The sequence below is a fragment of the Triticum aestivum genome, chromosome 2D, assembly GCF_018294505.1.
Source record: "Triticum aestivum cultivar Chinese Spring chromosome 2D, IWGSC CS RefSeq v2.1, whole genome shotgun sequence".
Taxonomy (NCBI): Eukaryota; Viridiplantae; Streptophyta; class Magnoliopsida; order Poales; family Poaceae; genus Triticum; species Triticum aestivum.
The window spans coordinates 111,394,197-111,417,569 of record NC_057799.1 but is presented as its reverse complement, the minus strand read 5'-3'; the positions used below and the strand labels follow the sequence as shown (position 1 = coordinate 111,417,569).

At 45.4% G+C, this 23,373-nt stretch overlaps 1 pseudogene; it reads right to left on the bottom strand.

The window, feature by feature from the left end:
• The window catches only part of LOC123055699 (uncharacterized), a 44,208-nt pseudogene extending 23,247 nt beyond the window's left edge, over positions 1-20,961 (bottom strand).
• Positions 20,962-23,373: the final 2,412 nt, after the last annotated feature.

Here is a 23,373-nt window from a genome sequence, read left to right as displayed (position 1 = left end):
ATTAACGGGATCACATCATTAGGAGAATGATGTGATTGACTTGACCCATTCTGTTAGCTTAGCACATGATCGTTTAGTTTCCTGCTATTGCTTTCTTCATGACTTATACATGTTCCTATGACTATGAGATTATGCAACTCTGGATTACCGGAGGAACACTTTGTGTGCTACCAAACATCACAACGTAACTGGGTGATTATAAAGGTGCTCTACACGTGTCTCCGATGGTACTTGTTGAGTTGGCATAGATCAAGATTAGGATTTGTCACTTCGATTGTCGGAGAGGTATCTCTGGGCCCTCTCGGTAATGCACATCACAATAAGCCTTGCAAGCAATGTGACTAATGAGTTAGTTGCGGGATGATGCATTACGTAACGAGTAAAGAGACTTGCCAGTAACGAGATTGAGCTAGGTATTGAGATACCGACGATCAAATCTCGGGCAAGTAACATACCGATGACAAAGGGAACAACGTATGTTGTTATGCGGTTTGACCGATAAAGATCTTCGAAGAATATGTGGGAGCCAATAAGAGCATCCAGGTTCCGCTATTGGTTATTGGCCGGAGACGTGTCTCGGTCATGTCTACATAGTCCTCGAACCCGTAGGGTCCGCACGCTTAAAGTTCGGTGACGATCGATATTATGAGTTTTTGTGTTTTGATGTACCGAAGGTAGTTCGGAGTCCCGGATATGATCAAGGACATGACGAGGAGTCTCGAAATGGTCGAGACGTAAAGATCGATATATTGGACGACTATATTCGGACACCGAAAGTGTTCCGGGTGGTTTCGGAGAAAACTAGAGTGCCGGAGGGTTACCGGAACCCCCCAAGAGAAATAGTGGGCCTTATGGGCCTTAGTGGAGAGAGAGGGGGCTGGCCTAGGGCAGGCCGCGCGCCTCTCCCCCTCTGGTCCGAATTGGACTAGGACAGGGGGCGGCGCCCCCCTTTCCTTCTCCCTCTCCCCTTCCTTTCCCCCTCCTAGTAGTAGTAGGAAAGAGGGGAGTCCTACTCCTACTAGGAGGAGGACTCCTCCTCCTGGCGCGCCCTACACGGGCCGGCCGGCCTCCCCCCTTGCTCCTTTATATACGGGGGCAGGGGGCACCTCTAGAGACACAAGTTGATCTGTTGATCTCTCCCAGCCGTGTGCGATGGCCCCTACACCATAATCCACCTCGATCATATCGTAGCGGTGCTTAGGCGAAGCCCTGCGTCGGTAGCATCATCATCACCATCATCATGCCGTCGTGCTGACGAAACTCTCCGGTGATGCTTTGCTGGATCGGAGCTCGCGGGACGTCATCGAGCTTAACGTGTGTTGAACTCGGAGGTGCCGTGCATTCGGTACTTGGATCGGTCGGATCGTGAAGACGTACGACTACATCAACCGCGTTGTGCTAACACTTCCGCTTTCGGTCTACGAGGGTATGTGGACACACTCTCCCCTCTCGTTGCTATATCACCATGATCCTTTGTGTGCGTAGGAATTTTTTTGAAATTACTACGTTCCCCAACACCGACATCATGAGAAAGTTGCACCAGTAAGCCACGCCCACACCCGCAGACAAACCACCGCCAAGCGAAATGCCAGTAGACATACCGCGCCACACCCACCTAGCACAAGGCAGATGAGAGCACTGAGCAATGAGCCGTCGTGTCCGTGGCAGCGAGCGAGCTCTCCTCCCTGCCGACCCCGTCTCGACGCGGAGCTCATGGTGGCACGCGTCATGGAACGGCTCGTGGCGCAGGACGACGTGCAATGGCAAGTGGGTCACCGGAATGGCGGCGTTCGAGGGCCTGGACTGTGTCATCAACGCCTGGAAAATAAATCAACTAAGTCGCTTTCATGCTTAAACTTTTTAAAGCTTTTACTTTATGCTTAGTTTGGCCAGGCATTATATATGTGTTGAATAAAGATGTTTTTCCTTTGTTCATTTTGATCGTTCTAAATAAATCTACCAAGGTCTGTTTTGTAGTTTAATTTTGATCCCCCAGGTTGGATTTGGGGGCTGTTAAAACCCTTATTTTAATCTGTGTCGTTCCTCGGCCTGCTTTCACTCAGTCAGACCTTGGTGCCGCGACCCCAGCATTACTCAATAGAGTTTTCTTCCTTAAACATTTTTGCCAGCTTTCTAAGCTTTTGATCGTCGACTTGTGTCATTGGTCAAGTCGGGTTGCTTTCTCCTATGTTTGCCCCTTATGTTTCCGCTAGTTCGACTAAGGGTTGCATAGGAGCACCCTGTGTTTGCGCCGCTAGTTTCCCTGGTCGAGCGCCTTAGGCGGGTGGAACCGAACAGTAGTCGTCACAATACACGAGATCTAATGCGGAAAGGCACAAAGGAAGCACGACAAGTAATTTTAAGACCAGCTTGGCTGGCAACTAAAAGACTTGATTAAAATCAAGCATAAATTTTTATGTGGGTTGTTCGGTCGGATTCAGCAGGCATGACTCCTACGCCACTTTAGACGGCTTAAGGATACAACCCCCCACCCCTGAAGGAAATATGCCCTAGAGGCAATAATAAAGTTATTATTTATTTCCTTATATCATGATAAATGTTTATTATTCATGCTAGAATTGTATTAACCGGGAAACATAATACATGTGTGAATACATAGACAAACATAGTATCACTAGTATGCCTTTACTTGACTAGCTCGTTAATCAAAGATGGTTGAGTTTCCTAAACCATAGACATGAGTTGTCATTTGATTAACTGGATCACATCATTAGGAGAATGTTGTGATTGACTTGACCCATTCTGTTAGCTTAGCACATGATCGTTTAGTTTACTGTTATTGCTTTCTTCATGACTTATACATGTTCCTATGACTATGAGATTATGCAACTCCGGATTACCGGAGGAACACTTTGTGTGCTACCAAATGTCACAACATAACTGGGTGATTATAAAGGTGCTCTACAGGTGTCTCCGATGGTACTTGTTGAGTTGGCATAGATCAAGATTAGGATTTGTCACTCCGATTGTCAGAGAGGTATCTCTGGGCCCTCTCGGTAATGCACATCACAATAAGCCTTGCAAGCAATGTGACTAATGAGTTAGTTGCGGGATGATGCATCACATAACGAGTAAAGAGACTTGCCGGTAACGAGATTGAGCTAGGTATTGAGATACCGATGATCAAATCTCGGGCAAGTAACATACCGATGACAAAGGGAACAACGTATGTTGTTATGCGGTTTGACCGATAAAGATCTTCGAAGAATATGTGGGAGCCAATATGAGCATCCAGGTTCCGTTATTGGTTATTGGCCGGAGACGTGTCTCGGTCATGTCTACATAGTTCTCGAACCCGTAGGGTCCGCACGCTTAAAGTTCCGTGACAATCGGTATTATGAGTTTTTGTGTTTTGATGTACCGAAGGTAGTTCGGAGTCCCAGATATGATCACGGACATGACGAGGAGTCTCGAAATGGCCGATGCATAAAGATCGATATATTGGACGACTATATTCGGACACCGGAAGTGTTCCGGGTGGTTTTGGAGAAAACCGGAGTGCCGGAGGGTTACCGGAACCCCCCCGGGAGAAATAGTGGGCCTTAGTGGAGAGAGAGGGCTGTCCTAGGGCAGGCCGCGCGCCCCTCCCCCTCTGGTCCGAATTATACTAGGAGGGGGGGCGGCGCCCCCCTTTCCTTCTCCCTCTCGCCCTTCCTTTCCCCCTCCTAGTAGGAGTAGGAAAGAGGGGAGTCCTACTCCTACTAGGAGGAGGAGGACTCCTCCTGGCGCGCCCTACAGGGGCCGGCCGGCCTCCCCCCTTGCTCCTTTATATACGGGGGCAGGGGCCACCTCTAGACACACAAGTTGATCCGTTGATCTCTCCCAGCCGTGTTGAGTGCCCCCCTCCACCATAATCCACCTCGATCATATCGTAGCGGTGCATAGGCGAAGCCCTGCGTCGGTAGCATCATCATCACCGTCATCACGCCGTCGTGCTGATGAAACTCTCCGGCGAAGCTTTGCTGGATTGGAGCTCGCGGGACGTCATCGAGCTGAACGTGTGCTGAACTCGGAGGTGCCGTGCGTTCGGTACTTGGATCGGTCGGATCGTGAAGACGTACGACTACATCAACCGCGTTGTGCTAACGCTTCCTCTTTCGGTCTACGAGGGTACGTGGACACACTCTCCCCTCTCGTTGCTATACATCACCATGATCCTGTGTGTGCGTAGGAATTTTTTTGAAATTACTATGTTCCCCAACAGTGGCATCCAAGCCTGGTTTATGCGTAGATGTTATATGCACGAGTAGAACACAAGTGTGTTGTGGGCGATACAAGTCATATTGCTTACCAGCATGTCATACTTTGGTTCGGCGGTATTGTTGGATGAAGCGGCTCGGACCAACATTACGCGTTGTTGGGGAACGTAGTAATTTCAAAAAAATTCCTACGCACACGCAAGATCATGGTGATGCATAGCAACGAGAGGGGAGAGTGTTGTCCACATACCCTCGTAGACCGATAGCGGAAGCGTTATCACAACGCGGTTGATGTAGTCGTACGTCTTCACGATCCGACCGATCAAGTACCGAACGTACGGCACCTCCGAGTTCTACACACGTTCAGCTCGATGACGTCCCTCGAACTCCGATCCAGCCGAGTGTTGAGGGAGAGTTTCGTCAGCACGACGGCGTGGTGACGATGATGATGTTCCACCGACGCAGGGCTTCGCCTAAGCTCCGCAACGATATTATCGAGGTGTAATATGGTGGAGGGGGGCACCGCACACGGCTAAGAGATCTCATAGATCAATTGTTGTGTCTATGGGGTGCCCCCCTGCCCCCGTATATAAAGGAGCAAGGGGGAGGCGGCCGGCCAAGGAGGAGGGCGCGCCAAGGGGGGATTCCTACTCCCACCGGGAGTAGGACTCCTCCTTTCCTTGTTGGAATAGGAGAAGGGAAGGAGAAGGAGAAAGAAGGAAGGGGGCGCCCCCCTCCCTAGTCCAATTCGGACTAGTCCATGGGGAGGGGTGCGGCCACCCTTTGGGGCCTTTCTCTCCTTTCCCGTATGGCCCATTAAGGCCCAATACGAATTCCCGTAACTCTCCGGTACTCCGAAAAATACCCGAATCACTCGGAACCTTTCGGAAGTCCGAATATAGTCGTCCAATATATCGATCTTTACGTCTCGGCCATTTCGAGACTCCTCGTCATGTCCCCGATCTCATCCGGGACTCCGAACTCCTTCGGTACATCAACATACATAAACTCATAATAAAATGTCATCGTAACTTTAAGCGTGCGGACCCTACGGGTTCGAGAACTATGTAGACATGACCGAGACACGTCTCCGGTCAATAACCAATAGCGGGACCTGGATGCCCATATTGGCTCCCACATATTCTACGAAGATCTTTATCGGTCAGACCGCATAACAACATACGTTGTTCCCTTTGTCATCAGTATGTTACTTGCCCGAGATTCGATCGTCGGTATCTCGATACCTAGTTCAATCTCGTTACCGGCAAGTCTCTTTACTCGTTCCGTAACACATCATCCCGCAACTAACTTATTAGTCACAATGCTTGCAAGGCTTATAGTGATGTGCATTACCGAGTGGGCCCAGAGATACCTCTCCGACAATCGGAGTGACAAATCCTAATCTCGAAATACGCCAACCCAACAAGTACCTTTGGAGACACCTGTAGAGCACCTTTATAATCACCCATTTACGTTGTGACGTTTGGTAGCACACAAAGTGTTCCTCCGGTAAACGGGAGTTCCATAATCTCATGGTCAGAGGAACATGTATAAGTCATGAAGAAAGCAATAGCAACATACTAAACGATCGGGTGCTAAGCTAACGGAATGGGTCAAGTCAATCACGTCATTCTCCTAATGAGGTGATCTCGTTAATCAAATGACAGTCTATGGCTAGGAAACATAACCATCTTTGATTAACGAGCTAGTCAAGTAGAGGCATACTAGTGACACTCTGTTTGTCTATGTATTCACACATGTATTATGTTTCCGGTTAATACAATTCTAGCATGAATAATAAACATTTATCATGATATAAGGAAATAAATAATAACTTTATTATTGCCTCTAGGGCATATTTCCTTCAGTCTCCCACTTGCACTAGAGTCAATAATCTAGTTCACATCGCCATGTGATTTAACATGAATAGTTCACATCACCATGTGATTAACACCCATGGTTCACATCGTCATGTGACCATCACCCAAAGGGTTTACTAGAGTGAGTAATCTAGTTCACATCGCTATGTGATTAACACCCAAAGAGTACTAAGGTGTGATCATGTTTTGCTTGTGAGATAATTTTAGTCAACGGGTCTGTCACATTCAGATCCGTAAGTATTTTGCAAATTTCTATGTCTACAATGCTCTGCATGGAGCTACTCTAGCTAATTGCTCCCACTTTCAATATGTATCTAGACCGAGACTTAGAGTCATCTAGATTAGTGTCAAAACTTGCATCGACGTAACCTTTACGACGAGCCTTTTGTCACTTCCATAATCGAGAAACATATCCTTATTCCAGTAAGGATAATTTTGACCGCTGTCCAGTGATCTACTCCTAGATCACTATTGTACTCCCTTGCCAAAATCACTGTAGGGTATACAATAGATCTGGTACACAGCATGGCATACTTTATAGAACCTATGGCCAAGGCATAGGGAATGACTTTCATTCTCTTTCTATCTTTTGCCATGGTCGGGCTTTGAGTCTTTACTCAATTTCACACCTTGTAACACAGGCAAGAACTCTTTTCTTTGACTGTTCTATTTTGAACTACTTCAAATCTTGTTAAGGTATGTACTCATTGAAAAACTTATCAAGCGTCTTCATCTATCTCTATAGATCTTGATGCTCAATATGTAAGCAGCTTCACCGAGGTCTATCTTTGAAAAACTCCTTTCAAACACTCCTTTATGCTTTGCAGAATAATTCTACATTATTTCCGATCAACAATATGTCATTCACATATACTTATCAGAAATGTTGTAGTGCTCCCACTCACTTTCTTGTAAATACAGGCTTCACCGCAAGTCTGTATACAACTATATGCTTTGATCAACTTATCAAAGCGTATATTCCAACTCCGAGATGCTTGCACCAGTCCATTGATGGATCGCTGGAGCTTGCATATTTTGTTAGCACCTTTAGGATTGACAAAACCTTCTGGTTGTATCATATACAACTCTTCTTTAATAAATCCATCAAGGAATGCAGTTTTGTTTATCTCTTTGCCAGATTTCATAAAATGCGGCAATTGCTAACATGATTCAGACAGACTTAAGCATAGATACGAGTGAGAAACTCTCATCCTAGTCAACATCTTGAACTTGTCGAAAACCTTTTTGCGACAATTCTAGCTTTGTAAATAGTGATACTACTATCAGCGTCCGTCTTCCTCTTGACAATCCATTTATTCTCAATTGCTTGCCGATCATCGGGCAAGTCAACCAAAGTCCACACTTTGTTCTCATACATGGATCTCATCTCAGATTTCATGGCCTCAAGCCATTTTGCGGAATCTGGGCTCACCATCGCTTCTTCATAGTTCGTAGGTTCGTCATGGTCTAGTAACATAACCTCCAGAACAGGATTACCGTACCACTCTGGTGCGGATCTTACTCTGGTTTACCTACGAGGTTTGGTAGTAACTTGATCTGAAGTTACATGATCATCATCATTAACTTCCTCACTAATTGGTGTAGAAGTCACAGGAACAGATTTCTGTGATCCAATAAGGGAGCAGGTACAGTTACCTCATCAAGTTCTACTTTCCTCCCACTCACATCTTTCGAGAGAAACTCCTTCTCTAGAAAGGATCCATACTTAGCAACGAATGTCTTGCCTTCGGATCTGTGATAGAAGGTGTACCCAACTGTCTCCTTTGGGTATCCTATGAAGACACATTTCTCCGATTTGGCTTTGAGCTTATCAGGATGAAATTTTTTCACATAAGCATCGCAACCCCAAAATTTTAAGAAACGACAACTTTGGTTTCTTGCCAAACCACAGTTCATAAGGCGTCGTCTCAACGGATTTTGATGGTGCCCTATTTAATGTGAATGTAGCTGTCTCTAATGCATAACCCAAAACGATAGTGGTAAATTGGTAAGAGACATCATAGATTGCACTATATCCAATAAAGTACGGTTATGACGTTCGGACACACCATTACACTGTGGTGTTCCAGGTGGCGTGAGTAGTGAAACTATTTCACATTGTTTTAACTGAAGGCCAAACTCGTAACTCAAATATTTTACCTCTGCGATCATATCGTAGAAACTTTTATTTTCTTGTTACGATGATTCTCCACTTCACTCTGAAATTCTTTGAACTTTTCAAATGTTTCAGACTTTGTGTTTCATCAAGTAGATATACCCATATCTGCTCAAATCATCTGTGAAGGTCAGAAAATAATGATACCTGCTACGAGCCTCAATATTCATCGGACCACATACATCTGTATGTATGATTTCCAACAAATCTGTTGCTCTCTCCATAGTTCCGGAGAACGGCGTTTTAGTCATCTTGCCCATGAGGCACGGTTCGCAAGCATCAAGTGATTCATAATCAAGTGATTCCAAAATCCCATCAGTATGGAGTTTCTTCATGCGCTTTACACCAATATGACCTAAACGGCAGTACCACAAATAAGTTGCACTATCATTATTAACTTTGCATCTTTTGGCTTCAATATTATGAATATGTGTATCACTACGATCGAGATCCAACAAACCATTTTCGTTGGTGTGTATGACCATAAAGGTTTTATTCATGTAAACAGAACAACAATTGTTCTCTAACTTAAATGAATAACCGTATTGCAATAAACATGATCAGATCATATTCATGCTCAACGCAAACACCAAATAACACTTATTTAGTTTCAACACTAATCCCGAAAGTACAGGGAGTGTGCGATGATGATCATATCAATCTTGGAACTACTTCCAACACACATCGTCACCTCGCCTTTTACTAGTCTCTGTTTATTCTGCAACTCCCGTTTTCGAGTTACTACTCTTTAGCAACTGAACCAGTATCAATTACCGAGGGGTTGCTATAAACACTAGTAAAGTACACATCAATAATCTGTATATCAAATATACCTTTGTTCACTTTGCCATCCTTCTTATCCACCAAATAGTTGGGGTAGTTCCGCTTCCAGTGACCAGTCCCTTTGCAGTAGAAGCACTTAGTCTCAGGCTTAGGACCAGACTTAGGCTTCTTCACTTGAGCAGGAACTTGCTTGCCGTTCTTTTTGAAGTTCCCCTTTTTCCCTTTGCCCTTTTCTTGAAACTAGCGGTCTCGTCAACCATCAACACTTGAAGTGGTCTCGTCAACCATCAACACTTGATGTTTTTCTTGATTTCTACCTTCGTCGATTTCAGCATCACGAAGAGCTCGGGAATTACTTTCGTCATCCCTTGCATACCATAGTTCATCACGAAGTTCTACTAACTTGGTGATGGTGACTAGAGAATTCTATCAATCACTATTTTATCTGGAAGATAAACTCCCACTTGATTCAAGCGATTGTAGTACCCAGACAATCTGAGCACATGCTCACTAGTTGAGCGATTCTCCTCCATCTTTTTGCTATAGAACTTGTTGGAGATTTCATATCTCTCAACTCGGGTATTTGCTTGAAATATTAACTTCAACTCCTGGAACATCTCATATGGTCCATGACGTTCAAAACGTCTTTGAAGTCCCGATTCTAAGCCGTTAAGCATGGTGCACTAAACTATCAAGTAGTCATCATATTGAGCTAGCCAAACGTTCATAACGTCTGCATCTGCTCCTGCAATAGGTCTGTCACCTAGCGGTGCATCAAGGACATAATTTTCTGTGCAGCAATGAGGATAATCCTCAGATCACGGATCCAATCCGCATCTTTGCTACTAACATCTTTCAACATAATTTTTCTCTAGGAACATAAAAATAAACACAGGGAAGCAACAACGCGAGCTATTGATCTACAACATAATTTGCAAAATACTATCAGGACTAAGTTCATGATAAATTTAAGTTCAATTAATCATATTACTTAAGAACTCCCACTTAGATAGACATCTCTCTAATCATCTAAGTGATTACGTGATCCAAAGCAACTAAACCATGTCCGATTAACACGTGAGATGGAGTAGTTTCAATGGTGAACATCACTATGTTGATCATATCTACTATATGATTCACGCTCGACCTTTCGGTCTCTGTGTTCCGAGGCCATATCTGTATATGCTAGGCTCGTCAAGTTTAACCTGAGTATTCCGCGTGTGCAACTGTTTTGCACCCGTTGTATTTGAATGTAGAGCCTATCACACCCGATTAACACGTGGTGTCTCAGCACGAAAAACTTTTGCAACGGTGCATACTCAGGTAGAACACTTTTATCTTGAAATTTTAGTGAGAGATCATCTTATAATGCTACCGTCAATCAAAGCAAGATAAGATGCATAAAGGATTAACATCACATGCAATCAATATAAGTGATATGATATGGCCATCATCATCTTGTGCTTGTGATCTCCATCTCCGAAGCACCGTGCTTGTGATCTCCATCTCCGAAGCACCGTCATGATCACCATCGTCACCGGCGCGACACCTTGATCTCCATCGTAGCATCGTTGTCGTCTCGCCAACTTATTGCTTTTACGACTATCGCTACCGCTTAGTGATAAAGTAAAACTATTACATGGCGATTGCATCTCATACAATAAAGCGACAACCATATGGCTCTTGCCAGTTGCCGATAACTCGGTTACAAAACATGATCATCTCATACAACACATTATATCACATCATGTCTTGACCATATCACATCACAACATGCCCTGCAAAAACAAGTTAGACGTCCTCTACTTTGTTGTTGCAAGTTTTACGTGGCTGCTACGGGCTTAGCAAGAACCGTTCTTACCTACGCATAAAAACCACAACGATAGTTTGTCAAGTTGGTGTTGTTTTAACCTTCGCAAGGACCGGGCGTAGCCACACTCGGTTCAACTAAAGTGAGAGAGACAGACACCCGCCAGTCACCTTTAAGCAACGAGTGCTCCGAACGGTGAAACCAGTCTCGCGTAAGCGTATGCGTAATGTCGGTCCGGGCCGCTTCATCTCACAATACCGCTGAACCAAAGTATGACATGCTGGTAAGCAGTATGACTTATATCGCCCACAACTCACTTGTGTTCTACTCGAGCATAGCATCAACGCATAAAACCAGGCTCGGATGCCACTGTTGGGGAACGTAGTAATTTCAAAAAAATTCCTACGCACACGCAAGATCATGGTGATGCATAGCAACGAGAGGGGAGAGTGTTGTCCACGTACCCTCGTAGACCGATAGCGGAAGCGTTATCACAACGCGGTTGATGTAGTCGTACGTCTTCACGATCCGACCGATCAAGTACCGAACGTACGGCACCTCCGAGTTCTACACACGTTCAGCTCGATGACGTCCCTCGAACTCCGATCCAGCCGAGTGTTGAGGGAGAGTTTCGTCAGCACGACGGCGTGGTGACGATGATGATGTTCCACCGACGCAGGGCTTCGCCTAAGCTCCGCAACGGTATTATTGAGGTGTAATATGGTGGAGGGGGGCACCGCACACGGCTAAGAGATCTCAAGGATCAATTGTTGTTTCTCTGGGGTGCCCCCCTGCCCCCGTATATAAAGGAGCAAGGGAGGAGGAGGCCGGCCCTAGGAGGGGGCGCACCAAGTGTGGAGTCCTACTAGGACTCCCTAGTCCTAGTAGGATTCCACCTCCCATATGGAATAGGAAAAGAGGAAGGGAAAAAGAGAAGGAAGGAAGGGGGCGCCCCCCTTCCCTAGTCCAATTCGGACCAGACCAAGGGGAGGGGTACGGCCACCCTTGAGGCCCTTTTTCTTCTTTCCCGTATGGCCCAATAAGGCCCAATACGTATTCCCGTAACTCTCCGGTACTCCGAAAAATACCCGAATCACTCGGAACCTTTCCGAAGTCCGAATATAGTCGTCCAATATATCGATTTTTACGTCTCGACCATTTCGAGACTCCTCGTCATGTCCCCGATCTCATCCGAGACTCCGAACTCCTTCGGTACATCAACATACATAAACTCATAATAAAACTGTCATCGTAACTTTAAGCGTGCGGACCCTACGGGTTCGAGAACTATGTAGACATGAATGAGACACGTCTCCGGTCAATAACCAATAGCGGGACCTGGATGCCCATATTGGTTCCCACATATTCTACGAAGATCTTTATCGGTCAGACCGCATAACAACATACGTTGTTCCCTTTGTCATCAGTATGTTACTTGCCCGAGATTCGATCGTCGGTATCTCGATACCTAGTTCAATCTCGTTACCGGCAAGTCTCTTTACTCGTTCCGTAACACATCATCCCGCAACTAACTTATTAGTCACAATGCTTGCAAGGCTTATAGTGATGTGCATTACCGAGTGGGCCCAGAGATACCTCTCCGACAATCGGAGTGACAAATCCTAATCTCGAAATACGCCAACCCAACAAGTACCTTTGGAGATACCTGTAGAGCACCTTTATATTCACCCATTTACGTTGTGACGTTTGGTAGCACACAAAGTGTTCCTCCGGTAAACGGGAGTTGCATAATCTCATAGTCAGAGGAACATGTATAAGTCATGAAGAAAGCAATAGCAACATACTAAACGATCGGGTGCTAAGCTAACGGAATGGGTCAAGTCAATCACGTCATTCTCCTAATGAGGTGATCTCGTTAATCAAATGACAACTTATGTCTATGGCTAGGAAACATAACCATCTTTGATTAACGAGCTAGTCAAGTAGAGGCATACTAGTGACACTCTGTTTGTCTATGTATTCACACATGTATTATGTTTCCGGTTAATACAATTCTAGCATGAATAATAAACATTTATCATGATATAAGGAAATAAATAATAACTTTATTATTGCCTCTAGGCATATTTCCTTCACGCGTACCCTTACGCGAGACTGGTTCTACCGACGTGCTTTGCACATAGGTGGCTGGCGGGTGTCAGTTTCTCCAACTTGAGTTGAACCGAGTGTGGCTACGCCCGGTCCTTGAGAAGGTTAAAACAACACTAACTTGACGAACTATCATTGTGATTTTGATGCGTAGGTAAGAACGGTTTTTGCTCAGCCCGTAGCAGCCACGTAAAACTTGCAACAAAGTAGAGGACGTCTAACTTGTTTTTGCAGGGCATGTTGTGATGTGATATGGTCAAGACATGATGCTATATTTATTGTATGAGATGATCATGTTTTGTAACGGAGTTATCGGCAACTGGCAGGAGCCATATGGTTGTCGCTTTATTGTATGCAATGCAATCGCCATGTAATTGCTTTGCTTTATCACTAGGCGGTAGCGATAGTCATAGAAGCAATAGTTGGCGAGACGACAACGATGCTACGATGGTGATCAAGGTGTCGCGCCGGTGACGATGGTGATCATGACGGTGCTTTGGAGATGGAGATCAAAGGCACAAGATGATGATGGCCATATCATATCAATTATTGATTGCATGTGATGTTTATCCTTTATGCATCTTATTCTGCTTTGTTTGACGGTAGAATTATAAGATGATCTCTCACTAAATTTCAAAGTAAAAGTGTTCTCCCTGAGTATGCACCGTTGCCAAAGTTCGTCGTGCCGAGACACCACGTGATGATCGGGTGTGATAAGCTCAACGTTCATCTACAACAGGTGTAAGACAGTTTTACACATGCAGAATGCTCGGGTTAAACTTAACGAGCCTAGCATATGCAGATATGGCCTCGGAACACTGAGACCGAAAGGTCGAGTGTGAATCATATAGTAGATATGATCAACATAGTGATGTTCACCATTGAAAACTACTCCATTTAATGTGATGATCGTTTATGGTTTAGTTGATATGGATCACATGATCACTTAGATGATCAGAGGGATGTCTATCTAAGTGGAAGTTCTTAAGTAATATGATTAATTGAACTTAAATTTGTCATGAACATGGTACCTGATAGTATTTTGCTTGTCTACGTTGTTGTAGATAGATGGCCCGTGCTGTTGTTCCATTGAATTTTAATGTGTTCCTTGAGAAAGCAAAGTTGAAAGATGATGGTAGCAATTACACGGACTGGGTCCGTAACTTGAGGATTATCCTCATTCCTGCACAGAAGAATTACGTCCTGGAAGCACCGCTAGGTGCCAGGCCTGCTGCAGATGCAACTAACGACGTTAAGAACGTCTGGCAGAGCAAAGCTGATGACTACTCGATAGTTCAGTGTGCCATGCTTTACGTCTTAGAACCGGGGCTTCAACGACGTTTTGAACATCATGGAGCATATGAGATGTTCCAGGAGTTGAAGCTAATATTTCAAGCAACTGCCTGGATTGAGAGATATGAAGTCTCCAATAAGTTCTACAGCTGCAAAATGGAAGAGAATAGTTCTGTCAGTGAACATATACTCAAAATGTCTGGGTGTAACAATCACTTGATTCAACTGGGAGTTAATCTTCCGGAGGATAGTGTCATTGACAGAATTCTTCAATCACTGCCACCAAGCTACAAGAGCTTCGTGATAAACTATAATATGCAAGGGATGGATAAGACAATTCCCGAGCTCTTCGCAATGCTAAAAGCCGCGGAGGTAGAAATCAAGAAGGAGCATCAAGTGTTAATGGTCAACAAGACTACCAGTTTCAAGAAAAAGGGTAAAGGGAAGAAGAAGGGGAACTTCAAGAAGAACATCAAGCAAGTTGCTGCTCAAGAGAAGAAACCCAAGTCTTGACCTAAGCCTGAGACTGAGTGCTTCTACTGCAAACAGACTGGTCACTAGAAGCGGAACTGCCCCAAGTATTTTGCGAATAAGAAGGATGGCAAGGTGAACAAAGGTATATGTGATATACATGTTATTGATGTGTACCTTACTAGAGCTTGCAGTACCACCTGGGTATTTGATACTGGTTCTGTTGCTAATATTTGCAACTCGAAACAGGGACTACGGATTAAGCGAACACTGGCTAAGGACGAGGTGACGATGTGCGTGGGAAATGGTTCCAAAGTCGATGTGATCGTCGTCGGCACGCTACCTCTACATCTACCTTCGGGATTAGTTTTAGACCTAAATAATTGTTATTTGGTGCCAGCGTTAAGCATGAACATTATATCTGGATCTTGTTTGATGCGAGACGGTTATTCATTTAAATATGAGAATAATGGTTGTTCTATTTATATGAGTAATATCTTTTATGGTCATGCACCCTTGAGGAGTGGTCTATTTGTGATGAATCTCGATAGTAGTGATACACATATTCATAATGTTGAAGCCAAAAGATGCAGAGTTAATAATGATAGTGCAACTTATTTGTGGCACTGCCGTTTGGGTCATATTGGTGTAAAGCGCATGAAGAAACTCCATACTGATGGACTTTTGGAATCACTTGATTATGAATCACTTGGTACTTGCGAACCATTCCTCATGGGCAAGATGACTAAAACGCCGTTCTCCGGAACAATGGAGCGAGCAACATATTTGTTGGAAATCATACATACTGATGTATGTGGTCCGATGAATATTGAGGCTCGCGGCGGGTATCGTTATTTTCTCACCTTCACAGATGATTTAAGCAGATATGTGTATATCTACTTAATGAAACATAAGTCTGAAACATTTGAAAAGTTCAAAGAATTTCAGAGTGAAGTGGAAAATCATCGTAACAAGAAAATAAAATTTCTACGATCTGATCGTGGAGGATAATATTTGAGTTACGAGTTTGGTCTACATTTGAAACAATGCGGGATAGTTTCGCAACTCACGCCACCCGGAACACTATAACGTAATGGTGTGTCCGAACGTCGTAATCGTACTTTACTAGATATGGTGCGATCTATGATGTCTCTTACAGATTTACCGCTAACATTTTGGGGTCATGCTTTAGAGACGGTTGCATTCACATTAAATAGGGCACCATCGAAATCCGTTGAGACGACGCCTTATGAACTGTGGTTTGGCAAGAAACCAAAGTTGTCATTTCTTAAAGTTTGGGGCTGCGATGCTTATGTGAAAAAAGCTTCAACCTGATAAGCTCGAACCCAAATCGGAGAAATGTGTCTTCATAGGATACCCAAAGGAAACTGTTGGGTACACCTTCTATCACAGATCCGAAGGCAAGACATTCGTTGCTAAGAATGGATCCTTTCTAGAGAAGGAGTTTCTCTCGAAAGAAGTGAGTGGGAGGAAAGTAGAACTTGATGAGGTAACTGTACCTCCTCCCTTATTGGAAAGTAGTTAATCACAGAAATCTGTTCTTGTGACTCCTACACCAATTAGTGAGGAAGCTAATGATGATGATCATGTAACTTCAAATCAAGTTACTACCGAACCTCGTAGGTCAAGCAGAGTAAGATCCGCACCAGAGTGGTACGGTAATCCTATTCTGGAGGTCATGTTACTTGACCAAGGCGAACCTACGAACTATGAAGAAGCGATGGTGAGCCCAGATTCCGCAAAATGGCTTGAGGCCATGAAATCTGAGATGGGATCCATGTATGAGAACAAAGTGTGGACTTTGGTTGACTTGCCCGATGATCGGCAAGCCATAGAGAATAAATGGATCTTCAAGAAGAAGACTGACGCTGACGGTAATGCTACTGTCTACAAAGCTCGACTTGTTGCGAAAGGTTTTTGACAAGTTCAAGGGGTTGTCTACGATGAGACTTTCTCACCCGTAGCGATGCTTAAGTCTGTCCGAATCATGTTTGCAATTGCCACATTTTATGATTATGAAATTAGGCAAATGGATGTCAAAACTGCATTCCTGAATGGATTTCTAGAAGAAGAGTTGTATATGATGCAACCGGAAGGTTTTGTAGATCCAAAGGGAGCTAACAAAGTGTGCAAGCTCCTGTGATCCATTTATGGACTGGTGCAAGCCTCTCGGAGTTGGAATAAACGTTTTGATAGTGTGATCAAAGCACATGGATTTATACAGACTTTTGGAGAAGTCTGTATTTACAAGAAAGTGAGTGGGAGCTTTGTAGCATTTCTGATATTATATGTGGATGACATATTGCTGATTGGAAATGATATAGAATTTCTAGATAGCATAAAGGGATACTTGAATAAGAGTTTTTCAATGAAAGACCTCGGTGAAGCTGCTTACACATTGGGCATCAAGATCTATAGAGATAGATCAAGACGCTTGATAGGACTTTCACAAAGCACATACCTTGACAAAGTTTTGAAAAAGTTCAAAATGGATCAAGCAAATAAAGGGTTCTTGCCTGTGTTACAAGGTGTGAAATTGAGTCAGACTCAATGCCCGACCACTGCAGAAGATAGAGAGAAAATGAAAGATGTTCCCTATGCTTCAGCCATAGGCTCTATCATGTATGCAGTGCTGTGTACCAGACCTGATGTGTGCCTTGCTATTAGCTTAGCAGGGAGGTACCAAAGTAATCCAGGAGTGGATCACTGGACAGTGGTCAAGAACATCTTGAAATACCTGAAAAGGACTAAGGATATGTTTCTCGTTTATGGAGGTGACAAAGAGCTAGTCGTAAATGGTTACGTCAATGCAAGCTTTGACACTGATCCGGGCAATTCTAAATCGCAAACCGGATACATGTTTACATTGAACGGTGGAGCTGTCAGTTGGCGCAGTTCTAAACAAAGCATCGTGACGGGATCTACGTGTGAAGTGAAGTACATAGCTGCTTCGGAAGCAACAAATGAAGGAGTCTGGATGAAGGAGTTCATATCCGATCTAGGTGTCATACCTAGTGCATCGGGACCGATGAAAATCTTTTGTGACAATACTGGTGCAATTGCCTTGGCAAAGGAATCCAGATTTCACAAGAGAACCAAGCACATCAAGAGACGCTTCAATTCCATCCGGGATCAAGTCCAGGTGGGAGACATAGAGATTAGCAAGATACATACGGATCTCAATGTTACAGACCCGTTGACTAAGCCTCTTCCACGAGCAAAACATGATCAGCACCAAAACTCCATGGGTGTTAGAATCATTACTGTGTAATCTATTATTTATTTCCTTATATCATGATAAATGTTTATTATTCATGCTAGAATTGTATTAACCGGGAAACATAATACATGTGTGAATACATAGACAAACATAGTGTCACTAGTATGCCTCTACTTGACTAGCTCGTTAATCAAAGATGGTTGAGTTTCCTAAACCATAGACATGAGTTGTCATTTGATTAACTGGATCACATCATTAGGAGAATGTTGTGATTGACTTGACCCATTCTGTTAGCTTAGCACATGATCGTTTAGTTTACTGCTATTGCTTTCTTCATGACTTATACATGTTCCTATGACTAAGAGATTATGCAACTCTCGATTACCGGAGGAACACTTTGTGTGCTACCAAACGTCACAACGTAACTGGGTGATTATAAAGGTGCTCTACAGGTGTCTCCATTGGTACTGGTTGAGTTGGCATAGATCAAGATTAGGATTTGTCACTCCGATTGTCGGAGAGGTATCTCTGGGCCCTCTCGGTAATGCACATCACAATAAGCCTTGCAAGCAATGTGACTAATGAGTTAGTTGCAGGATGATGCATCACGTAACGAGTAAAGAGACTTGTCGGTAACGAGATTGAGCTAGGTATTGAGATACCGACGATCAAATCTCGGGCAAGTAACATACCGATGACAAAGGGAACAACGTATGTTGTTATGCGGTTTGACCGATAAAGATCTTCGAAGAATATGTGGGAGACAATATGAGCATCCAGGTTCCGCTATTGGTTATTGGCCGGAGACATGTCTCGGTCATGTCTACATAGTTCTCGAACCCGTAGGGTCCGCACGCTTAAAGTTCGGTGACGATCGGTATTATGAGTTTTTGTGTTTTGATATACCGAAGGTAGTTCGGATTCCCGGATATGACCACGGACATGACGAGGAGTCTCGAAATGGCCGAGACGTAAAGATCGATATATTGGACGACTATATTCAGACACCGGAAGTGTTCCGGGTGGTTTCGGAGAAATAGTGGGCCTTATGGGCCTTAGTGGAGAGAGAGAGGGCTGGCCTAGGGCAGGCCGCACGCCCCTCCGCCTCTGGTCCGAATTGGACTAGGAGAGGGGGGGGGCGCCCCCCTTTCCTTCTCCCTCTCCCCCTTCCTTTCCCCCTCCTAGTAGGAGTAGGAAAGAGGGGAGTCCTAATCCTACTAGGAGGAGGACTCCTCCTGGCGCGCCCTACAGGGGCCGGGCGGCCTTCCCCCTTGCCCCTTTATATACGGGGGCAGGGGGCACCTCTAGACACACAAGTTGATCTGTTGATCTCTCCCAGCCGTGTGCGGTGCCCCTCTCCACCATAATCCACCTCGATCATATCGTAGCGGTGCTTAGGCGAAGCCCTGCGTCGGTAGCATCATCATCACCGTCATCACGCCGTCGTGCTGATGAAACTCTCCGGCGAAGCTTTGCTGGATCGGAGCTCGCGGGACGTCATCGATCGAGCTGAACGTGTGCTGAACTCGGAGGTGCCGTGCGTTCGGTACTTGGATCGGTCGGATCGTGAAGACGCACGACTACATCAACCGTGGTGTGCTAACGCTTCCGCTTTCGGTCTACGAGGGTACGTGGACACACTCTCCCCTCTCGTTGCTATACATCACCATGATCCTGTGTGTGCGTAGGAATTTTTTTGAAATTACTACGTTCCCCAACACCCCCCCATCCCCCGTGCTACCGTCCGTCACTCAAGGCCACGAGTTTTACAATCTCCACACCCTCCTTCTTCTAGAAACCGAGTCGCTGTGACTTGTGAACTAACTTGTGGTCGACCAGGTGCAAGCCCGGACCTAGTAGAATTCGGTTTTACTTGTTTGTTTGTTCTTCGGGATATTTTTTCTAAAGTAGTGCGCCTCTTCTAGAGTTTGACATAGGGCCCTAGATTTTGCCAGCTCCGCCCTGGAGAATGACTGGCTCTAGATACCAATTGTTATACCCTCAGTCAATCTACCATACTAGATTCATCATAGATACAAGAGGGAGGAGTTTACTGGCGTCATGCCGAGGTTCAAATCAAGGGGAAGTGCTTGAGGAAGGGGAAAGAAGGAAGGTAGGAGAGATAACTGCCAAAGGCTAATACTACATCACATGCCCTTACACACTACTTTCTAGCTATAAGATAATGGTCGACCATCCGCATCCTTGTGGGCTTGTAGATGGGCCTCATGTAGCAGCCTCCTTCTTAACGGCCCTGAGCGCCCGTGCTTCTCCATTCCTTTCTCTCTTCTCCACTCTCTTCTGCTGATCCGGGGAATCCAAATTTTATTCAATAATGTTGGACAGAAAGGTGGGATGCAATCTAAATTTAGCAGAATCGGTGGAAGCACATATATTACAGGGGATAAAATGAAAACAATTTGTTGCAATCAAGTATCGTGAGAGTATTTCTTTTTAAGAAACACAGAGTAGAGATATATGTTCACATACACGTGCATTTCCTATCAGTGTCTATCTGAAGATTGACGAAGAAGTCACACATATGTCACTGCCGATGACAACATCCATTAAGCAGAACAACAACATTAAAAGATGAGTTAACCGGGCTAAACATATCTGACAAATACGAACTTAGGCAACACTCCCACATAGTTAACCTAAGATTCATCATCGATTAATAATGAACAAAGCCCTATCTTGAAGTCGTCCTCGTCTTCTTCAAGGTAATACATATACTCTTCGATCTTTGCGACCATTTGCTTGCCCCACGGGCACGGGTGGAGTTTGGCAACCCTGGCAAAACGCTTCATCCACTCCTTGTCCTGGTCATAGGTGTGCAGCTTGCCCGCCCGCCGGTACTCCTCCACCACCTCCTCCTCCTCCATGTCGCTGTAGCGCATGGCTTCCGCGTGCGCCGCCTTGCCAAACGCCACCAGTGCCTGCAGCCGGACCACCTTCTGCTCATCTGTCTCGGGCATCACCTTGCGCGATGGATTTCACCCAAGAACCGATAGTCAAGTCAGTCAAAAAACACAGCACACAAGAAAGGAAGCTTGGGCTCGTATCGTGCCCTCTTTTTTTCTTATTTTCTTGTCAAATGTCTGAGGTACAAAACTGAGGATTCGCTGCACATATATATGCAGACCCGGACCAGCCCCCGGCCGACCCGGACTCGTAGATGAACTCTAATCTGACCCGGACTCAGCTTGATACTACAAACACTTATCCGGGCTGTGACTATAAAAAACCAAAGCTCCCCTCTTCCCTGGCGTCGTCTCCTCCTTCCGCCCACACATCCTACCACCTAACCATGAAATTTTGCGGCGCCTGGCCGCCAACCCATGGAAGCGCTCTTCTCCGGCCACCCCCACCGCCAGCCCCGACTGCCCCCCCGGTGGGAAAAGTCCTCGCCTTCCCCCTCTGAACTGGGTCTCCCCGGCGTTGTTTCGAAGATCGTCGTCCGGTGAGGTTCTGGCGTCTCCGTCGAGTCCAGGCGTCGAGGAAAGGCGGCGTGCGCTTCAGATCTGGGAGGGCGGCGGCAGCGCGCAAGCGAGGCTCTGGCCCCGATGGCGGCGCCCGAGCAGGTCCGGCGCTCCCGCAAGGTCCCTCCTGCAGGGGCTAGCGCGCCCGACCCACTCCGGCGGCTAGGAAGGGCGGTGCGCACCGCGTGCCCGGCGGCGGAGCTCCAAGATCGCACGCGCACGAGGCGTCCTACTGCAGGTCAGTCTCGGTTCCCGGGCCAAGCAAGCCCACCATTTCGGCTGTCGAATTTTCAGGAAAAACCCCACTATGCAAGGCCCATCGGCCCGTGGTTTTCCTCATCTTTTACGCAAAGCCCCCACACCTCTCCATTTTCACAGCCCAAAGCCCCAAACCCATTGAACCCAAAATTTTGCCCCCGAACGTCTCTCTCTTCCGCCGGGAGCATTTGCCTCCCTCACTCAGTAGCGGCAGGGCATTCCCTCTCCGTACCTGCATTCTCATCCCTCCTCACGTCGAAATTTCTCGTGCGCCACAAGGAATCAGGACTATATAATCCACCATGCCGCACTGCTCTTCACCAAAATTCCCCCTCCACATTACACCCTCAGATTTCACCCTCTCAGCGCTCCCGCCTGCCTCCCGCTCCCGCCTCAGCTTCCCCTACCCCCTCCAATGGCGGTAAGTTCCAAGTGCATGGGATTTCACCCGTTGAGGTCGCTGTTTCTCATGAACTGACTGGAGTTTCCCACGGAATCCTCGCGTGCTGTGTGTTCGATTTCTGCCATTTCGGTCTGAACCCGTCGGTTTCCTTCTGAAATCACCGAGTTCCTAGTTTATGCTCACCTGCGGCCACTATTTGCGCTGCGAACCCATCTGATTTGATCGAATTCGACTTCTGAAATCGCTTCAGTTGCTTTTGTTGACGCTCGCATGGTGCGGTGTGGCCTCTCGACATCAGGCTTCATGGTTGCCATCGGGGCTCTGATTGCTTCTGTTCCAGCGATTTTGAGGTCTAAAGTTACCTAGTCTATGGGCGCATGTTCTATGTTCCATTTAACGAGTAATAGTCGCCCTGAACCATCTGTTTGCCTCGATTCTGAGTTCTAAAATTGTGCAGTTTCTGTTATCTCATCTCACGTGTTATGGTGGGCGCCCTTATTCCACCTGTTTCCTTTGATTTCGAAACCCAAATCACCTAGGGGTTTATGCTCGCATGCAGTATTTGAGTTTACGAATTTGTCTGCAATTTTTGCTATGCACCTCCATCTATTTGGAGTTCTTAAACCGCATATACTTTTGTCAGTTTACTTACACTAATCATCTGATAATATTAAGAACTGCCATTTCGAGCACGTCTATTTAGACTTGTATGGTCAGTCTAAAACGGTCATATATTGGTGAACAGAGGGAGTATTTGATTGCCGAATGTCAGTAGTTTATGTGTTTCCGTTATCTGAAGGCAATGACGGCGCTGTTCCTATTATGGAGCTTGTGCTGTTTTAGACCAAATCGAATTTGGAAAACATATTGGCCTCAGCTTAGCAATCGCGTATGGTTATGTAGTTTCATGTACGAATTTATTTGTTTTGTGTGATGGAGCCCTGAATTGATTTATACAATCTAGCCTATTTTTCTAGTTTAGTTCTGTTCTAAAGTGGGGATGCTTTAACTGCAGCCCAAAGGCTGGTCCGTCATCGAGAACAGTTCCGGTAGCCTTCCCTTCGTACCCACTACACGGAAGTGGTCGAGGCGTACCAAGCTTACTCGCCCAAAGCTTCCTCATACCTTGTTTCTGGTACTTACTTTCTGCAAGTATCTTATGCTGATTATTTACAATGCTGATTTTGGTAGATAACTCATTCTGTATATGTGTAGGAGGATGAGAAAAAAGCTCGTATCGTTGAACT